Source organism: Protopterus annectens, chromosome 2.part1 (assembly GCF_019279795.1).
Source record: "Protopterus annectens isolate FY-2018-M chromosome 2.part1, PAN1.0, whole genome shotgun sequence".
NCBI lineage: Eukaryota > Metazoa > Chordata > Ceratodontiformes > Protopteridae > Protopterus > Protopterus annectens.
The window spans coordinates 1142927243-1142941933 of record NC_056729.1 but is presented as its reverse complement, the minus strand read 5'-3'; the positions used below and the strand labels follow the sequence as shown (position 1 = coordinate 1142941933).

The window sequence follows — 14691 nt, the reverse complement described above, 5'->3', positions numbered from 1 at the left end:
GAGGTCGAAGCTGATCCTGGCGGGACATCTGCCCCCGGATTTGGCTTCGGCCTCCGCCCCTCCCGTGGCACCTCCTCAGCCTGTGGTGGTGGCCAGTCCTGCCCCCCCTTCCCCCGGCCGGGATTCAAACTCCCACTAAAGCGCCGGAGGACAGGGAGACCCGGAGGGAGAAACAGAGGGAGAAGCACCACAAGCGGCGGGCCGAGGCCTCCGCTTGGGTCCCCCCCCAGCTAAGCGGGCTTCTCCATCCACGGCTCCGATCTCCTTGCTTCTCCCCGGGACCCGAAGAGGAGGAGACCCGATCTCCGTCGTGGTCATCGAGGTGGCATTCCAGGCCTGCCTCGGTGGCCTCTTTGAGATCTACCTACAGTCTGTCTGATGCAGACTTGGACCGGATGATGAGAAGGTTCATCCAGGCCCAGCTGCAGATGGGGGTGCTCTTGCCCCCTTTCGGGTGGGAGCTCGACACCTTTCTTTGTTCCGATTGCTCCTTCTCAGACCCACTTCCCGGGTTCGGAGCGCTCGGAGCCTGGGGTGGGTCGGCACCGACAGTACTGGGTACTTCGGATCCGCCCCTGCCCTCGAGTCTGTCTGTTCCATCGTCGGATCCGACCTCTCGGAGCCGTGGGGCGAGCTTCGGATCCGAGGGATTCAGTGTGCCTTCGGCTCCATCCAGGTCGGAGCACACAGGTCCCTCGGATCCGACTGTCTCGGCACCGGTTCTGATCCCTTCATCGGATCCGAGTGGGAGTCTGCTTTCGGAGCCCAGGCAGAGCGGCTCCCCCCCGGCCTTCGATGTAGTGGAGAGGGCTCTGTCGAGAGCATCCGGACCCCCGGCCCTTGTCTCGGCTCCACCCTGCACTCCCTCTCTGCTGGGTCAGGCTTCCATCACCTGGCCACAGGGACAGCCTGCTTCGATGTCCCAGGTTGTTCCATTGGAACAGGATGTTGCTGGTGAGACCTCCTCGGACAGCCCCCCGAGGAAGTGCCTCGCAAGCACAAGTGTAAGAGGAGGCACGTGGACTCCCCCAGACTAGGACACGGACTTGGATGAAGGGGAAGGCTCCCCAAGGTCACCCCCTGAAGATGTCTCCTTTGGAGACATCATGGAAATGCTCAGGATCAAAGGGGGGGGTGGTCTGCCCCCAAGGCTTCCTCCGAGTCCGTGTTCCTGGAGGCATTCGAAGCAGGCCCGTCCACCTCTTGGGTGTCCCCTCCGGCCAACCCCCTGGTGGACCTTATCACCACCAGGGCATGGAAGGAGCCGGACACTGTGGAGCCAGTCCCTAAACGTCCGGATAGGATATTGAGCCCCCCCGCAGACCGGTCCCACTGGAGCAAGGGTCCCCCCATAGATGCCATGTTGATGGCGGCAGCCACTAAGAGGGAACTAGCTCAGGAGAGCCCCTCGGTCCATCCACTGAGCAAGGAGTCCCGCTCGATGGATCGCCTTGGGAGTTCCTTTGTTGAACAGAGGCCTGCCACCAAAACAAGGGACTACCATTCACTCTACCCCCTGCCACCCAAACCCTAACAAACACATCAGATTATACATGGGGGGCTCACCTGGCAGGGAAGTGCATTCAGGGCAAATGGAGCCCAAGTCAAATGCACCTGCATATCAATCAAAAAGAAATGTTAACTGTGCAGAATGCTCTGACAGCCTTCAAGGACCACATTCTTCCAGGACAATTAATGGTAAGGACGGACAACACCACTGTTATGTGGTACAAAAACAGGCGGGGGGGGAGCCCATTCATTCCCCCTTTGCAGACTAGCCATGGCTCTGTGGAACACAGCCTTGAGCTACCAAGTGCATTTACAGGAACAGTTCATGCCAGGAAAGCTAAATACACTGGCAGACGAACTAAGCAGAAATCTTCTGGACCCACACGAGTGGAAACTGGAACAAAAAACTTTCAACATGTTGATAAACAAATGGGGGAGCCCAGATATAGACCTGTTTGCCTCCCCCCAGAACTACCAATTGAACATATTCTGCACAAGGACTCCCACAAACAAGCTTGAAAAGTGGATGCCCTGTCCCTCAACTGGAAAAATCTATCAGTTTATGCCTTTCCTCCTCTGCCTCTCCTCTCCAAAGTACTACTAAAGATCAAACCGGACAAACCAAGGACAATACTGATTGCACCAGACTGGCCACTCCAGCACTGGTACCCCCTCTTGCGCAGTGTCACTGCTGGCACCATGGTACCTGCCTCAGACCCCTAACCTGCTGTCCCAGCAGGAGGGCCAGATTCTGCATCCTCAGCTTCAAACCCTGAACCTGACAGCCTGGCTAATTGCTTGACCTCTCCATTACCATCACTCAGTAAACAAGTGTTGGATGTCATTTTGGAGGCAAGGAGGCCTAGTACTAGAAAATCTTATGCTGAAAAATGGAAAAGATTCTGTTCATGGAACCAAACTCAAGGGATGGGCACAGCAGCGCCCAGTTTACCTCAGATTCTTCAATACTTACCTGAGATGCTTCACAAGGGCCTTTCTTATTCCTCCATCAAAATTCACGCCTCAACCATTTCAGCTCATTACAACACAGAACTACCCCTCTTGTCTCATCCACTGCTCAAGCAGTTCCTCAGAGGGTTCAAAAACTTAAGACCTCCCAGGAGAGCCCCAACTCCAGCCTGGGACCTTAACTTTGTACTGGAAAAACTCACTCTACCTCCTTTTGAGCCAGCTGCAAGTGCAGAGTTAAAATTCCTTTCTTGGAAAACAGCCTTCCTTTTAGCAATCACTTCAGCAAGAAGGCTGTCTGAATTACAGGCCCTTATGGCAGTGGAGACTTTCATCATCTTTCATGCAGACAGGTTGTCCCTCAGGACCAACCCCTCCTTCATGCCCAAGGTGGTGTCAAGTGTGGCTCTTAATCAGTCCATTCATTTGCCAACCTTTTCTAATCCACAGAACAAAGGGGAATGGATACTGCACTCCTTAGATGTGCACAGACAACTTAGATTTTACTTGGACAGGACTAAACCTCAAAGGAAATATGAACAACTGCTAGTAGCATTTGCTGCAGGGGCAGAGGGGAAGGCCATTTCAAAGCAAACCATTTCTAAATGGATAGGCCATTGCATTCATTTCTGCTATAAGCACCACGGAAAACCTATCCCTCAGGGGATAAGACCACACTCAACCAGGGCAGCATCTACCTCTACAGCCTTTCTCAGAGGTGTCTCTACCAGGGACATCCTAGAAGCTGCTACCTGGAGTTCTATACATACTTTCTCCAAGCATTATCATTTGCCTATTTTCTCTAAATCCAGAGCTGGTTTTGCCACTGCAGTCTTTCAGGGACTTATAGCTGGTCCTAATGCTATCTAAATTCCTCCTCCCATCCTTAGCTTTGGGAATCTACCTAAATGTAATGACTGCAACAGTGAAACACGAAGAACATAATACAGTTGTGTACACTTAATAAATGTAGATGTTCGAGTGTATTTACTGTTGCAGTCCTGGTTACCCTCCCTCCAGCCCCCTGACTTCTTTTGGCTATACCTATATTCTCTTTTACTATGCTTAAAAACCTTTTTGGTGTATTTGCTTGTTGGAGGTATAACCTTGCATATTTATATTTAATTGCTTCCCATTAGGAGGCACCTGACATCTGGGGCAAGAAAAAACTGATGTAATGGCATCGGCTGCATGCTTTATACCCCTGAACTCCTGACATCATGGAAGATGAGACAGCAATTGACGCAGGACCCAAGACTTTGATAATCAGGCCGACGGATGGCTACTGCAAGCAGATAACCCAAATGTGATGACTGCAACAGTGAATACACTCTAACATCTACATTTATGTTAAGTGTACACAACTGTACTTTCTGTTGATTTGTTGCATTTTTATGACTGAGCCATTTTCCTGGGACTTATCTCTATCTTTTAGTAGTGCTCTTGTCTCTTTGGTAAACCATGGGGCATAGTTGGATTTTATCATTGTAGCTCTAGGAGAGGAAAGTTTATTTATGAGGTTAAGGAAGGTAGTAGTAAAATATTGTACTGCAGTGTCTAATGGGAGAAATTTAAGTGGTGTCTAATTGAAGAGTCTGAGTGTAATGAAGTCTTGGGAGTTGAAATTTTTTATTTCGGATTTGATGGTAAGTGGTAAGTCTTGTTGGATTCATTCACTGTCTAAGAATGAATGTAGGATGGTTGTCACTAAGACTCTCTGGGAGGCGACCTGTGACTTGTTAGAGAGGGTCGGTTCATTATGATCCAGTCTAAGATGGACTCTTATTTGGATGCTTTATTATCTCTAGTAGTAGTTTACATTTTTTGGGTAAAGCTGTGGAGGTTGATATGATCAGTGGGGTTTAGCGAGTTTTAGGAGGACGAGTCGGTATTAAAATCTGTTATGATTATTTCATGAGAGCTCAAACTCCTCCCCTTCCCAAGATCCCTTGCTACCCACAACCCTCAGGTCGAGATTGCTGGATAGTAAAAGGAGGCAGAGAATACTGCCTAAAAAATGAAAGGATACTAAGGGATACATCCCTCACTAACTCGCCAATCACCAGAAGGAGGTAGAAGGAGGGTGGGAACATGATGAATAATGACACTGGATAGCACAGATTCCAAGTTATGTTAAGTACATAACTCTTTTTTTTTTTACTCATATTTATAATTTGATGAAATAAAACAATAATTTAATACATTCATAACATTCAATAACTTTTTACAGTATTTACATTCAGCCTGACAAAAAGGATTCAGATAAAAACATTTGTAGTTAAATAATAAGTTAATATATAAACTATGATAGTTAGGAATAGTTTGGTTCCATCTGTAGGGTATCAATCAAATTCAAAACTTTCCTCCACGGGCTATTACCTAGTGGCTTAGGAAAAGTTCTTAACTCTTTAGTTCTTTTCTCCATTAGTATGCATTTCTTCAGTGATAGGAATTCCTCTATTGTGGGTGCTACATTAGAGTTCCATCTTCTAGTTATACATTTTCTGGCTATTGCTAACATTGTCCACAACAAATACAGGTCATCTTTCTTCATATTATTACTATTAACAACATTCAGTAAAATTAAAGACTTTGTCAAAGCAAATATATCAGTATAGAGAGCTTGAAGAAATTTTTTAATCTCATTCCAATATGATTCAATACTAGTACAGTCATAAAAAATGCGACCAGTCAGCATTAGTGGTCAGATGACATCTCCAACATAACTTGCTGTTTGAAGGGTTTATTTTTGAGAGTTTCTCAGGTGTCAAAAAAGATCATTTTACTGCCCAGCAAGCTCGATCTGAGGGTGTGGGTAGCAAGGGATCTTGGGAAGGAGAGGAGCTTGAGCTCAGGTGCTGTCTTCCTAGTTGCCGGCTCAGACCCATTGTCTGATCGTACACCCATCCATGATGAATAATGACACTGGATAGCACAGATTCTAAGTTTTTATTGTCCCATGGATACAGGACCCAATGCTAGGTCTCCTCCCACACCCCTCAAGAATGAGTCAAACTGACCAAAAAGTTTCTCCACTTTCAATAATTGTCAGACAGCTCAGACTTTCTTCCCCAGTACATACCATTATATTATTCTCACAAAAAGATTCCAATCAAGAAGGTTTACAAGAGCAAGTAGAAAAGATTCTCCCTTTGGACATTGAAAATTGATGTTGACCCGTTTTCCTGCTCCGGTTTCTGCTGTCCTTGAATTTTTGGCTATTCTCTTTAAAGAAGAACCTAGTTTTTCTGTGATTAAACTGTATTTGGCAGCAATCTCCAATTTTCATACAGGAGAGAGAAATTATTCTTTGGTTCCCTCCAAATTATGTAAAGCTTTTCTAAAAGGCATTTTTCTCCGTAGACCACCAATAAAGGATTCTTCATGTCCATGAGATCTGACTGTCATGCTACAAGGTGTGACTCAAGATTCTTTTGAGCCTTTAGCAAAAAATGATCTAAACTTTCTTTCATGAAAAGCAATCCTCTTAGTAGCTATCACTTCTGCAAGAAGGATTTCTGAACTCCAAACTCTTTCATCAAAGACACTCTACATTATTTTCCATAAAGATAGGGTTACTTTATGAACAAAACCATTCATTTTTATGTAAAGTAGCTTCTGAATCAAACATCATCCAATCCATTCATTTACCGGTTTTCTTCCCAAATTTTTAAAATGGAGGAGAATACATGGTTTGCCTCCTAGACGTGCATTGGCAATTGCGTTTTTATTGACACAGAACAAAACAAATCAGAAAGTTAGAATCAGCTTTTTATCTTCTCATCAAAAAGACTGGGTCATCCAGTGTCTAAAATTAATTTAGCTAAATGGATTACAGATTGCATTTCTCGGATCTATTCTCAACAAGGCATTTCCGTAGCTAGATCACCTAAAGCCCACTGAACTAGATCCATGACCGTTTCATCTGTTTTCTAGTCAGGAACTTCTATTGATGATATTTGCGCAGCAGCCACTTGGTCCAGTGCTCATACCTTTGTTACGCATTACAAACTGGGTCTAATTTCCAGAAGTAGAGCTGCCTTTAGTTCAGCACTACTCAGGAGTATCCTTCCATGAGTGCCACCCAAGAGCAATGTAGCTAGGGACTCTGTCCCATTCGTTGAAGAAGAATGAAATAGACAACCTAAGATTTAAGTTATGTATTCACTAAAACTAGGCATCTGTGTTGTCCATTTTCATTTTTCCTGAACTTCCTGCCAATCCATCCCCCATCCTTAAATCTTCTGTAGGATCCCGTTGGATTATTTAATGGAACTTATAGTTCCAGATTTGAACCCCATTGTTTAATTATCCCTTCTCTATCTACTTTATGGGGATTTAATGGCAAAACGTGATCTGAGGTATTTAGGATGGACTAGGGCATTATGGGTAGGGGGAGGATCTCGAGAGTTGTATCCAAAGCCTACAGTATGTGGCTGAGTCACATCTGAGGATCAGATACACATAGCCCATTTGTTGAAAAAGAATTAACAAACTCGAGGTTAGGTACAAACCCATATGTCATCTGATGGATAGCCATCTGGCTCACAGACAGGACCTAGGAAGTTAGAATTGGGGAGTCCACCTCTTCATAAGTGTAGTCTCTCAGGGATCTGTCCTTGGACTGCTTCTTTTTGGCATTTACTTCTCAAAAGTCAAGGCCAATGTCAGTGGTCTCTGGCTGACTAAATTTGCAAATGATTGCAAATTAGGAGCTGTAATTGAATCTCACTCTGACACGCACGTTCTCCAGGAGGGGTTGACACAGACAACTGCTGTCAGAGCCATGGACTAAAACTAAATGACAAGAATTTCATAATAGTATCCTTTGGGAAGTAATCCATCCCTGGTAACTATCCTATTGACAACAAACCCCTTAGAGCTGACCCATTAGTCAGGGACTTAGGGACCCACACAGATAGTAATCTAGCCTTTGATCATTATGTGTCTACAGTGGTGAGGAAGTCATTCTATGTTGCGCAACTTATAAACAAAAGTGTGGCATCCAAGTCCAAAGAAGTCATTGTTCCACTCTGTTTGGCATTCATCAGACCTATGATTGAGTACAATGCCCCCTTTGGTATGTACCTAACTAGGCATATTTAACAACTGGAACGTCCACAGAGATTCCTCACTAAAAGAATACAGAGCGTAAGTAATATGTCCTATACAGACCGCCTCAAAGCCCTATCCCTGTATTTTATTTCCTACAGGCTTTTGAGGATGGTCTGGCATACAGGGCATTGTCAGACCCCACTCTGACGGGCTTCCTGCATATCCACAAAACAAACAGTGCCCGAATTACCCGTTCTAAAGACTTAAACTTTGTCTGTGATATAAAGAGGTCCTGCTGGAGAGATAGGTATTTATCCCAGAGACTACCCCATCTATAGAACAGGCTGTCCATCCATGTGAAGCAGAGCTCCTCCCTAACACAATTCAAGTCCAACTTGGACAGTTGGATGGAAAACCGGAAATTCATCCCTGGTTTGGCGCCTATGTCCCTAATGCAAACAAGTAACACGTAAATGGTACATCTCCCAGGCCCATCAAGGTATCAGGTGTCAGAACTTGTCAGAGATTCGGGATGCATGGCTAGGCTTAAAAAGGCTCTTGTGGTCATTAGCCTAGTAATCACCTATGAACCTATGCGAGTATTTGCTGTCCAGTGTAGGATGTATTCTAATGTGTTAATATTATTTGTGGGGAGGGTTGTATGCTCCAACTATATTCAAGTGTTTCTTTGAATTGAGTTTGTCTAGTAGACATAAGTTGTCTGTGTTAATAAAGTCTGGGGATATATGATTAATATTTATTTATTTATTGTATATTTGTTGACTGGGATTGTCCGACTGGATACATGTCCATTTTCAGCGGAGGCCCGTGGAGAAAAGCTCCAAGATAATAATACACATTGAACATTTACTTAATGCTAGTTTCAAGCAGATTGCAGTCATAAGCAATGCCGTAGTTTGAAGGTAAGACATCTAATTAATAGAGAGGTCACTGGTCGGGGTTAGTGGAAGGACATAACCAATGAGTTTTGAAGTATTTCTTGAGTTTGTGTCTGAATCGAGTTAGTGAGGGTTCTAGGGTCAAGTCAGCTGGGAGTCTGTTCCATGTTTTTCCAACAGAGTTGGCAAACAGAGATTCCCCAACTGAGTAGTTGGATTTGTATGTTTGAACTAGGAGTCTAGTGGATGATTGCAGTGACCGGGTGCTGGTATAGGGGCTGATAATATTTTTTTAATAGTTTCAAGTGTGATGTTGTTTTTGTATAGAATGGTTGTGCCGCCAGCTGCTTTGGTGTGTCTGTATTGTCTATATATGTTATACCCAGGAGGAGTTATTTCACTGGTACTGATTTCTGGCTTTAGCCAGGTTTCTGTAATTAATACAATATCTGGGGAGTGTAATGAATGGGTGTGCCCTCTTTGAAGGTTGGGTGTCGGGCTGGCAACTTGGCACCATAAAAATCCACTGCCAGTCATTAGCCGACTGGAGTTCCACTGTGGCGACCCCTAATCCGGAAAAGCCAAAAGAAACTTGTGTAATGAAAGAGTGGGGTGTAGTTCTTTTATTTTAAGTATGCTCCTTAGGTTTATATTTAGTATTAGTAAGTTAGTTTGGGGAGGTTTAATGGGTTTTGTTGCTGAGAGATGGGTTTGTGTGGGTTATTTTTAGGGACAGGATTAGGGTCTTTGTCGCCGCTAAGAATAAGTTGGAATGCTGTGTATAATTCCTCACTTACTGACCCAACAAAACAATCCGATCCTGCACACTCAACTCAGGACCCTAAATCTGGCAGCATGGCGAATAATGTAGCCATTCAGAACGCACCTCTCTCTAAAGCAGTGATGGATGTTATTTTGGAGACCAGGAGGCCAAGTACCAGAAAATCTTATGCAGAAAAATGGAAGAGATTCTGTGCTTGGAACCAGGCACAAGGAATTGACATGCTGGTACCAAATATTCCTCAGATTTTACAATACCTAACTGAGATGCTGGACAAAGGCCTATCCTTCTCATCGATTAAAATTCATGCATCTGCCATTTCAGCTCATTACAATACGGAACCACCTATTTTTTCTCATCCATTGCTAAGGCAGTACCTCAGAGGGGCCAAAAACATAAGACCTCCAAGGAGAGCACCAACACCTGCATGGGACCTCAATTATGTCTTGGATAAACTCACACTACCGCCTTTTGAGCCAGCCAATACAGCTGCAATAAAGTTCTTATCTTGGAAAACAGCTCTGCTCCTAGCAATAACCTCTGCAAGACGAGTCTCAGTTACAGGTTTTCATGGCTGTGGAACCTTTTATCATTTTCCATCCAGACAGGGTTTCTCTGAGGACTGAGGAAATGAAGAGGAAAGAAGATTTTTTATTTACCTTCGCGCTGTGGTTGGTTTGCTCTTTCTCTGAGGACTAACCTGACATTTATGCCTAAAGTAGTGTCCAGTGTGGCCCTTAACCAAACCATTCATTTGTCTACTTTTTATCCAAACCCACAGAATAAGGGCGAGACTCCTGCATTCTTTGGACATACACAGATGGCTACGCTTCTACTTGGACAGAACTAAAGCTTTCAGAAAGTCTGAGTAACGTTTAGTGACATATGCTGCAGGATCACATGGATAGGCCACTGCATTCGATTCTGTTATTCACAACATGGCAAATCAATCCCTAAGGGCATTAGGCCACATTCTACCCGAGCAGCAGCCACTTCAGCAGCCTTCCTCAGAGGTCTACCAACCAAAGACATTTTAGAGGCTGCAAATTGGAGTTCAGTGCACACTTTCACCAATCACTACCATTTACCTCTCTACTCTAAATCCAGAGCAGGCTTTGCCACTGCAATTTTACAGGGCCTTATAGCCTCTCCTAATCCTCTTTAGACCCAGCCACCCTACCTCAGCTTTGGGATTCAACCCAAGTGTAATGACTGCAACAGTGAAACACGATGAACATGGTACAGTTGTGTACCTACCATAAATGTAGATGTTCGAGTGTATTCACTGTTGCAGTCCAGGTTACCCACCCACCATCCCCCTTTTCTTTGCTGGGACTTATCTGTACTTCTCTATCCTATACAACCTATGTGGTATAGTTGCTTGTAGATGAAGGAAATGTTTGTTATTGCATGCATACTTATTGCCATAAATTTTTAGCCTACCAATTTGAGGGCACCTGGCATCTGGGGCAAAAAAAACTGAAGAAAATGGCGTTGGCTGCATCTTTTATACCCCTGCCGCACTGACGTCAGGGAAGACGCGACAGCAACTGACGCCGGACCAAGACTTTGGAATTCAGGCCGACTGTGGGTAGCCTGCCAACAGGATAACCCAAGTGTAATGACTGCAACAGTGAATACACTCGAACATCTACATCTATGGTAGGTACACAACTGTACTTTTCCATACCTAGACAACTGGCTCATTTCCGCCCCCACCAGACATATACTGGAAGAAGTCCTGGCATACTCTCCTCGCTGCACAAAGGCTAGGCATAACCATAAAGTGGCAAAAATCCAATCTCACCCCATCTCAGTCGACAGAATTTATAGGGGTTATCTTGGATACAAAGAACTGCAGAGCTGCCATTCCAGACCTTTTAAGGATAAAGCAACAACTGATTTCAATCCTTTCAAGGGAGAAATCCACAGCTCACTCTGTCCTACAGCTGTTGTATTCCATGGCAGCCTCCATCACCATTGTCCCCCTGGCCAAGTTTCATATGAGGCTTCTACAATGGCAACTGCGCACCCAATGGTATCCTTTTCAGCATCCTCTTTCAGCCAAGATTCGAGTAACCCACAGGTGCAAACAGGATTTAAATTGGTGGATGACACACAATCTATCACAATGGTCTCACCCCTTCTCACCCCAGCAACCCGACTACAGTGACCACGGATGCCTCCCTGATGGGGTGGGGGGGGGGGGGCTATGTCAGGGAAAGGCACTTGGTCCGAACTGAAGGCCCATCTGCATATAAATGTTCTAGAGCTGAGGGCGGTGCTTCTGGCGTTGCAAGCATTCCATCCCCTGCTGCCGTCTGGGACGATTACGATTCAATCAGACAACATGGCGGTGGTCTGGTGCATCAACAAGCAAGGTGGAACCAAATCTTACTCCCTTTGTCAAGAGGCCATGAGGGTATGGCAGTGGGGGATAGCTAACAACCGTTGTCTTCTAGCAACGCACATTCCCAGGAGTTCCAGCGTGATAGCAGACAGACTCAACAGGTGCATTCTGCAACCACATGAGTGGTCCCTGAATCCCTTGATAGCGGTGGAGATCTTCCACCGCTGGGGCTGCCCTTGCTGCGACCTCTTTGCATCCCCGACCATCTACAAATGCAGCAACTACTTCGCCCTGATCCCCCCCTCCAGGATAGTCACCCAGGGATGCTCTAGTCCACGATTGGCCCTCGGATCTTCATTATGCATTCCCACATTTTCCCCTCATTCCCCAGTTTCTGAAGAAAGCCCGTCGGTTGAAGAGCAAGGTGATCCTCATAGCACCATATTGGCCTCGTCAGATTTGGTTCCCCTTCCTTTGGCTTCACCTACTAGATCGACCATGGATTCTCCAACCAACCCCGGAGTTGATCTCACATCCACAGAACCTGATTCATCCCAACTTGAACAGCCTGAAGCTCACAGCTTGGCTACTCCAATTCCCTTGATTGCCAGGCAGAATGATCTTTCTTTCCCAGTACGTGACATTCTCATTGCATCTTATAAGTCTTCCACTAGAATTACTTATCTAAGCAAGTGGAAAAGATTTACCTGTTGGCTGAAAGATAAACAAGTGGATCCCTTCTCAGCACCTGTGTCGATGATACTAGACTATCTGGCCGACCTTTTCCAGTCGGGTCTGTCGGCCTCTACCATTAGAGTTCATTTGGCTGCAATTTCTAATTTCCATGAGGGTGTCCAAGATGCTTCTTATGTTTCACAAATTTTGCAAGACCTTCATAAAAGGTGTGAATCATCTGAAGCCACCTTTTAGAGAACCTGTTCAACCATGGGGATCTATCATTAGTCCTACAAGCTCTGACAATGCCACCCTTTGAACCAGCTTCTTCTTGCGACCTCAATAATTTGTCATGGAAAACCTTGTTTTTGGTCGTCATTACTTCTGCCAGACGTATCTCTGAGCTTCAAGCTTTATGTATCACAAGTCCATACTTGATTTTTCATAGAGATAGTGTCTTTGAGAACTAATCCTTCATTTCTGCCAAAAGTGATCTCTGAAATGTCTATTAATCAAACCATTGAATTGCCAGTTTTCTTTCCCAATCATTCAAACAGAGGAGAGTATTGCCTACATACCCTAGATTTCCACAGGCAAATCCGTTTTTACTTAAACAGTACTAGGTCCTTTTGTAAATCTGACCAGTTATTTTGGGCCTTTTCTGGACCTAGATTAGGATCTGCTGTTGCTAAGGTCACATTAGCTAGGTGGTTGAAGGACTGTGTCACCTTCATTTATACACAACGTAATATCTCGTTGCCTACTACCATGAAAGCTCATTCAACAAGGTCGGTGACAACTTCTGCTGCCTTCCATGCTACAGTTTCTTTACATGACATATGTGCAGCTGCAACTTGGGCTATGCCTCATACCTTCATCAATCATTGCAATTTGGATTTGGCCTCCCGGGGAAGAGCATCTTTTGGTTCTATGGTGCTCAGGAATGTCCTTCCATGAGAGCCTCCCAGGAACAGAGGTAGCTGGGGATTCTGTCCCATGCGTAAGGAATGAACGAGGATTAACAATATCAGATAAAGAAGTTATGTCTTACCATAACTTTCCATCTGTATTGTTGATCCTCGTTCAGTCATTATGACCATCCCTCCTTCCCCCTCCTGCGGCTTCTAGTAGATCTCACCATCCGGTTCTCTTAGGTCATTTGACCAGAGCTAGCCTTTACCTTCTTTAGACTTGCAAACTCAATCTGAGGTAACAGGGAGAGGGTGATTATGGGTAAGAGTTTAGCTCGAGAGTTTGTAGCTGACGCGAGCTTGGAAAATGGCTGGCTCGGATCCAAGGTCGGAACCGATACCCTTGCGTATTGACTGAACGAGGACCAGCAATACAGATGGAACGTTATGGTAAGACATAACTTCTTTTTAAAAGATATGTTCTTTGCATTAAATTCCCATAGTGAATTAAAGTATATTCAAGCAGTTAACCTGTTATAATTGTGTTAGTTGTTTTTCAAGCTGGTAATTTAATGTTTGAATTAGGTTAAAATGTGTGTATTTAAAGCTGGCAAACCGATAACAGAACACTGGTTGATGTGGTTAAAGTGGGTGCTTATATGTATCCATAGCGCAGGCTTCTCTACTGATTTATATTCTTGAGCGACAGTGGAGAAAAGTAATAAATGCAGATCATTAAGATGTGTTGGACATTTTGCATATATACAAAATAATGGAATTGTAACTTGTATTTTGTTTTTGCTCTAGAATGTCAGTAAAATGTTGCTTGACAGAAAAAAGCTTGATTGCCCTACCCACAGTGGCATTTTCTACATACATATATCAAGGTTATTTTTTTGAAGAAAGAATGTCTGACTTCTGATTGTAAGAGGAAAACTTGTTACATAACCTTGGAAGGTGTTGTGCAACTATTTGTCAGTTTATCTATTATTGATATTTATTTTTAGTGTTTTGTTCCCTTGTCTGTATTGGCTATCCCACCAATATGTTCCAGTTAAAGACTTGCAAGTAGAACCAGATCACTTATTGGCTATAGACCAGAGATAGAGTTCTTAAAGGTTTCTTAGTCGTATCATAAGTAATCTGTAAGAAACTGAATATAATGACTTCTTGAAGCCTTTTTAAATAGCTCAAGTTTCTAACCCTATGATTTTTCTCCTATGGAGTCATAGTACCTTTTTAAGTTCTTTTTGATAACTTATTTGAAGACTACAAATGTATAGCTTTCTGTTCAATATTGGGTTGAATAGGCTCAGCCCTGTGGAATGGAGAGGTAAAGCCCTGACTTTAACCCAGACTAGTAGTTCTGGCACTGGAAGATCAAGGCAACTGAGGGCAAACTGGAACAGCAAAATCAAACTCTGCATTGCCATATACAAGTAGAGTCTTGTAAGAGAAATAGACATAACTGGGGACCTGGGCTCAGGCCACAGAGTTGACAGCAGTCCTCATTACAAATGATTTGGAGCACTTTTATGTGGA

General features: G+C 44.3%; 1 protein-coding gene across 2 annotated transcripts in view; it reads left to right on the top strand.

Moving 5' to 3' along the window:
* Positions 1–14691, top strand: part of ESCO2 (establishment of sister chromatid cohesion N-acetyltransferase 2) — a 769905-nt gene that overhangs the window by 348313 nt on the left and 406901 nt on the right. The window lies entirely within an intron of this gene.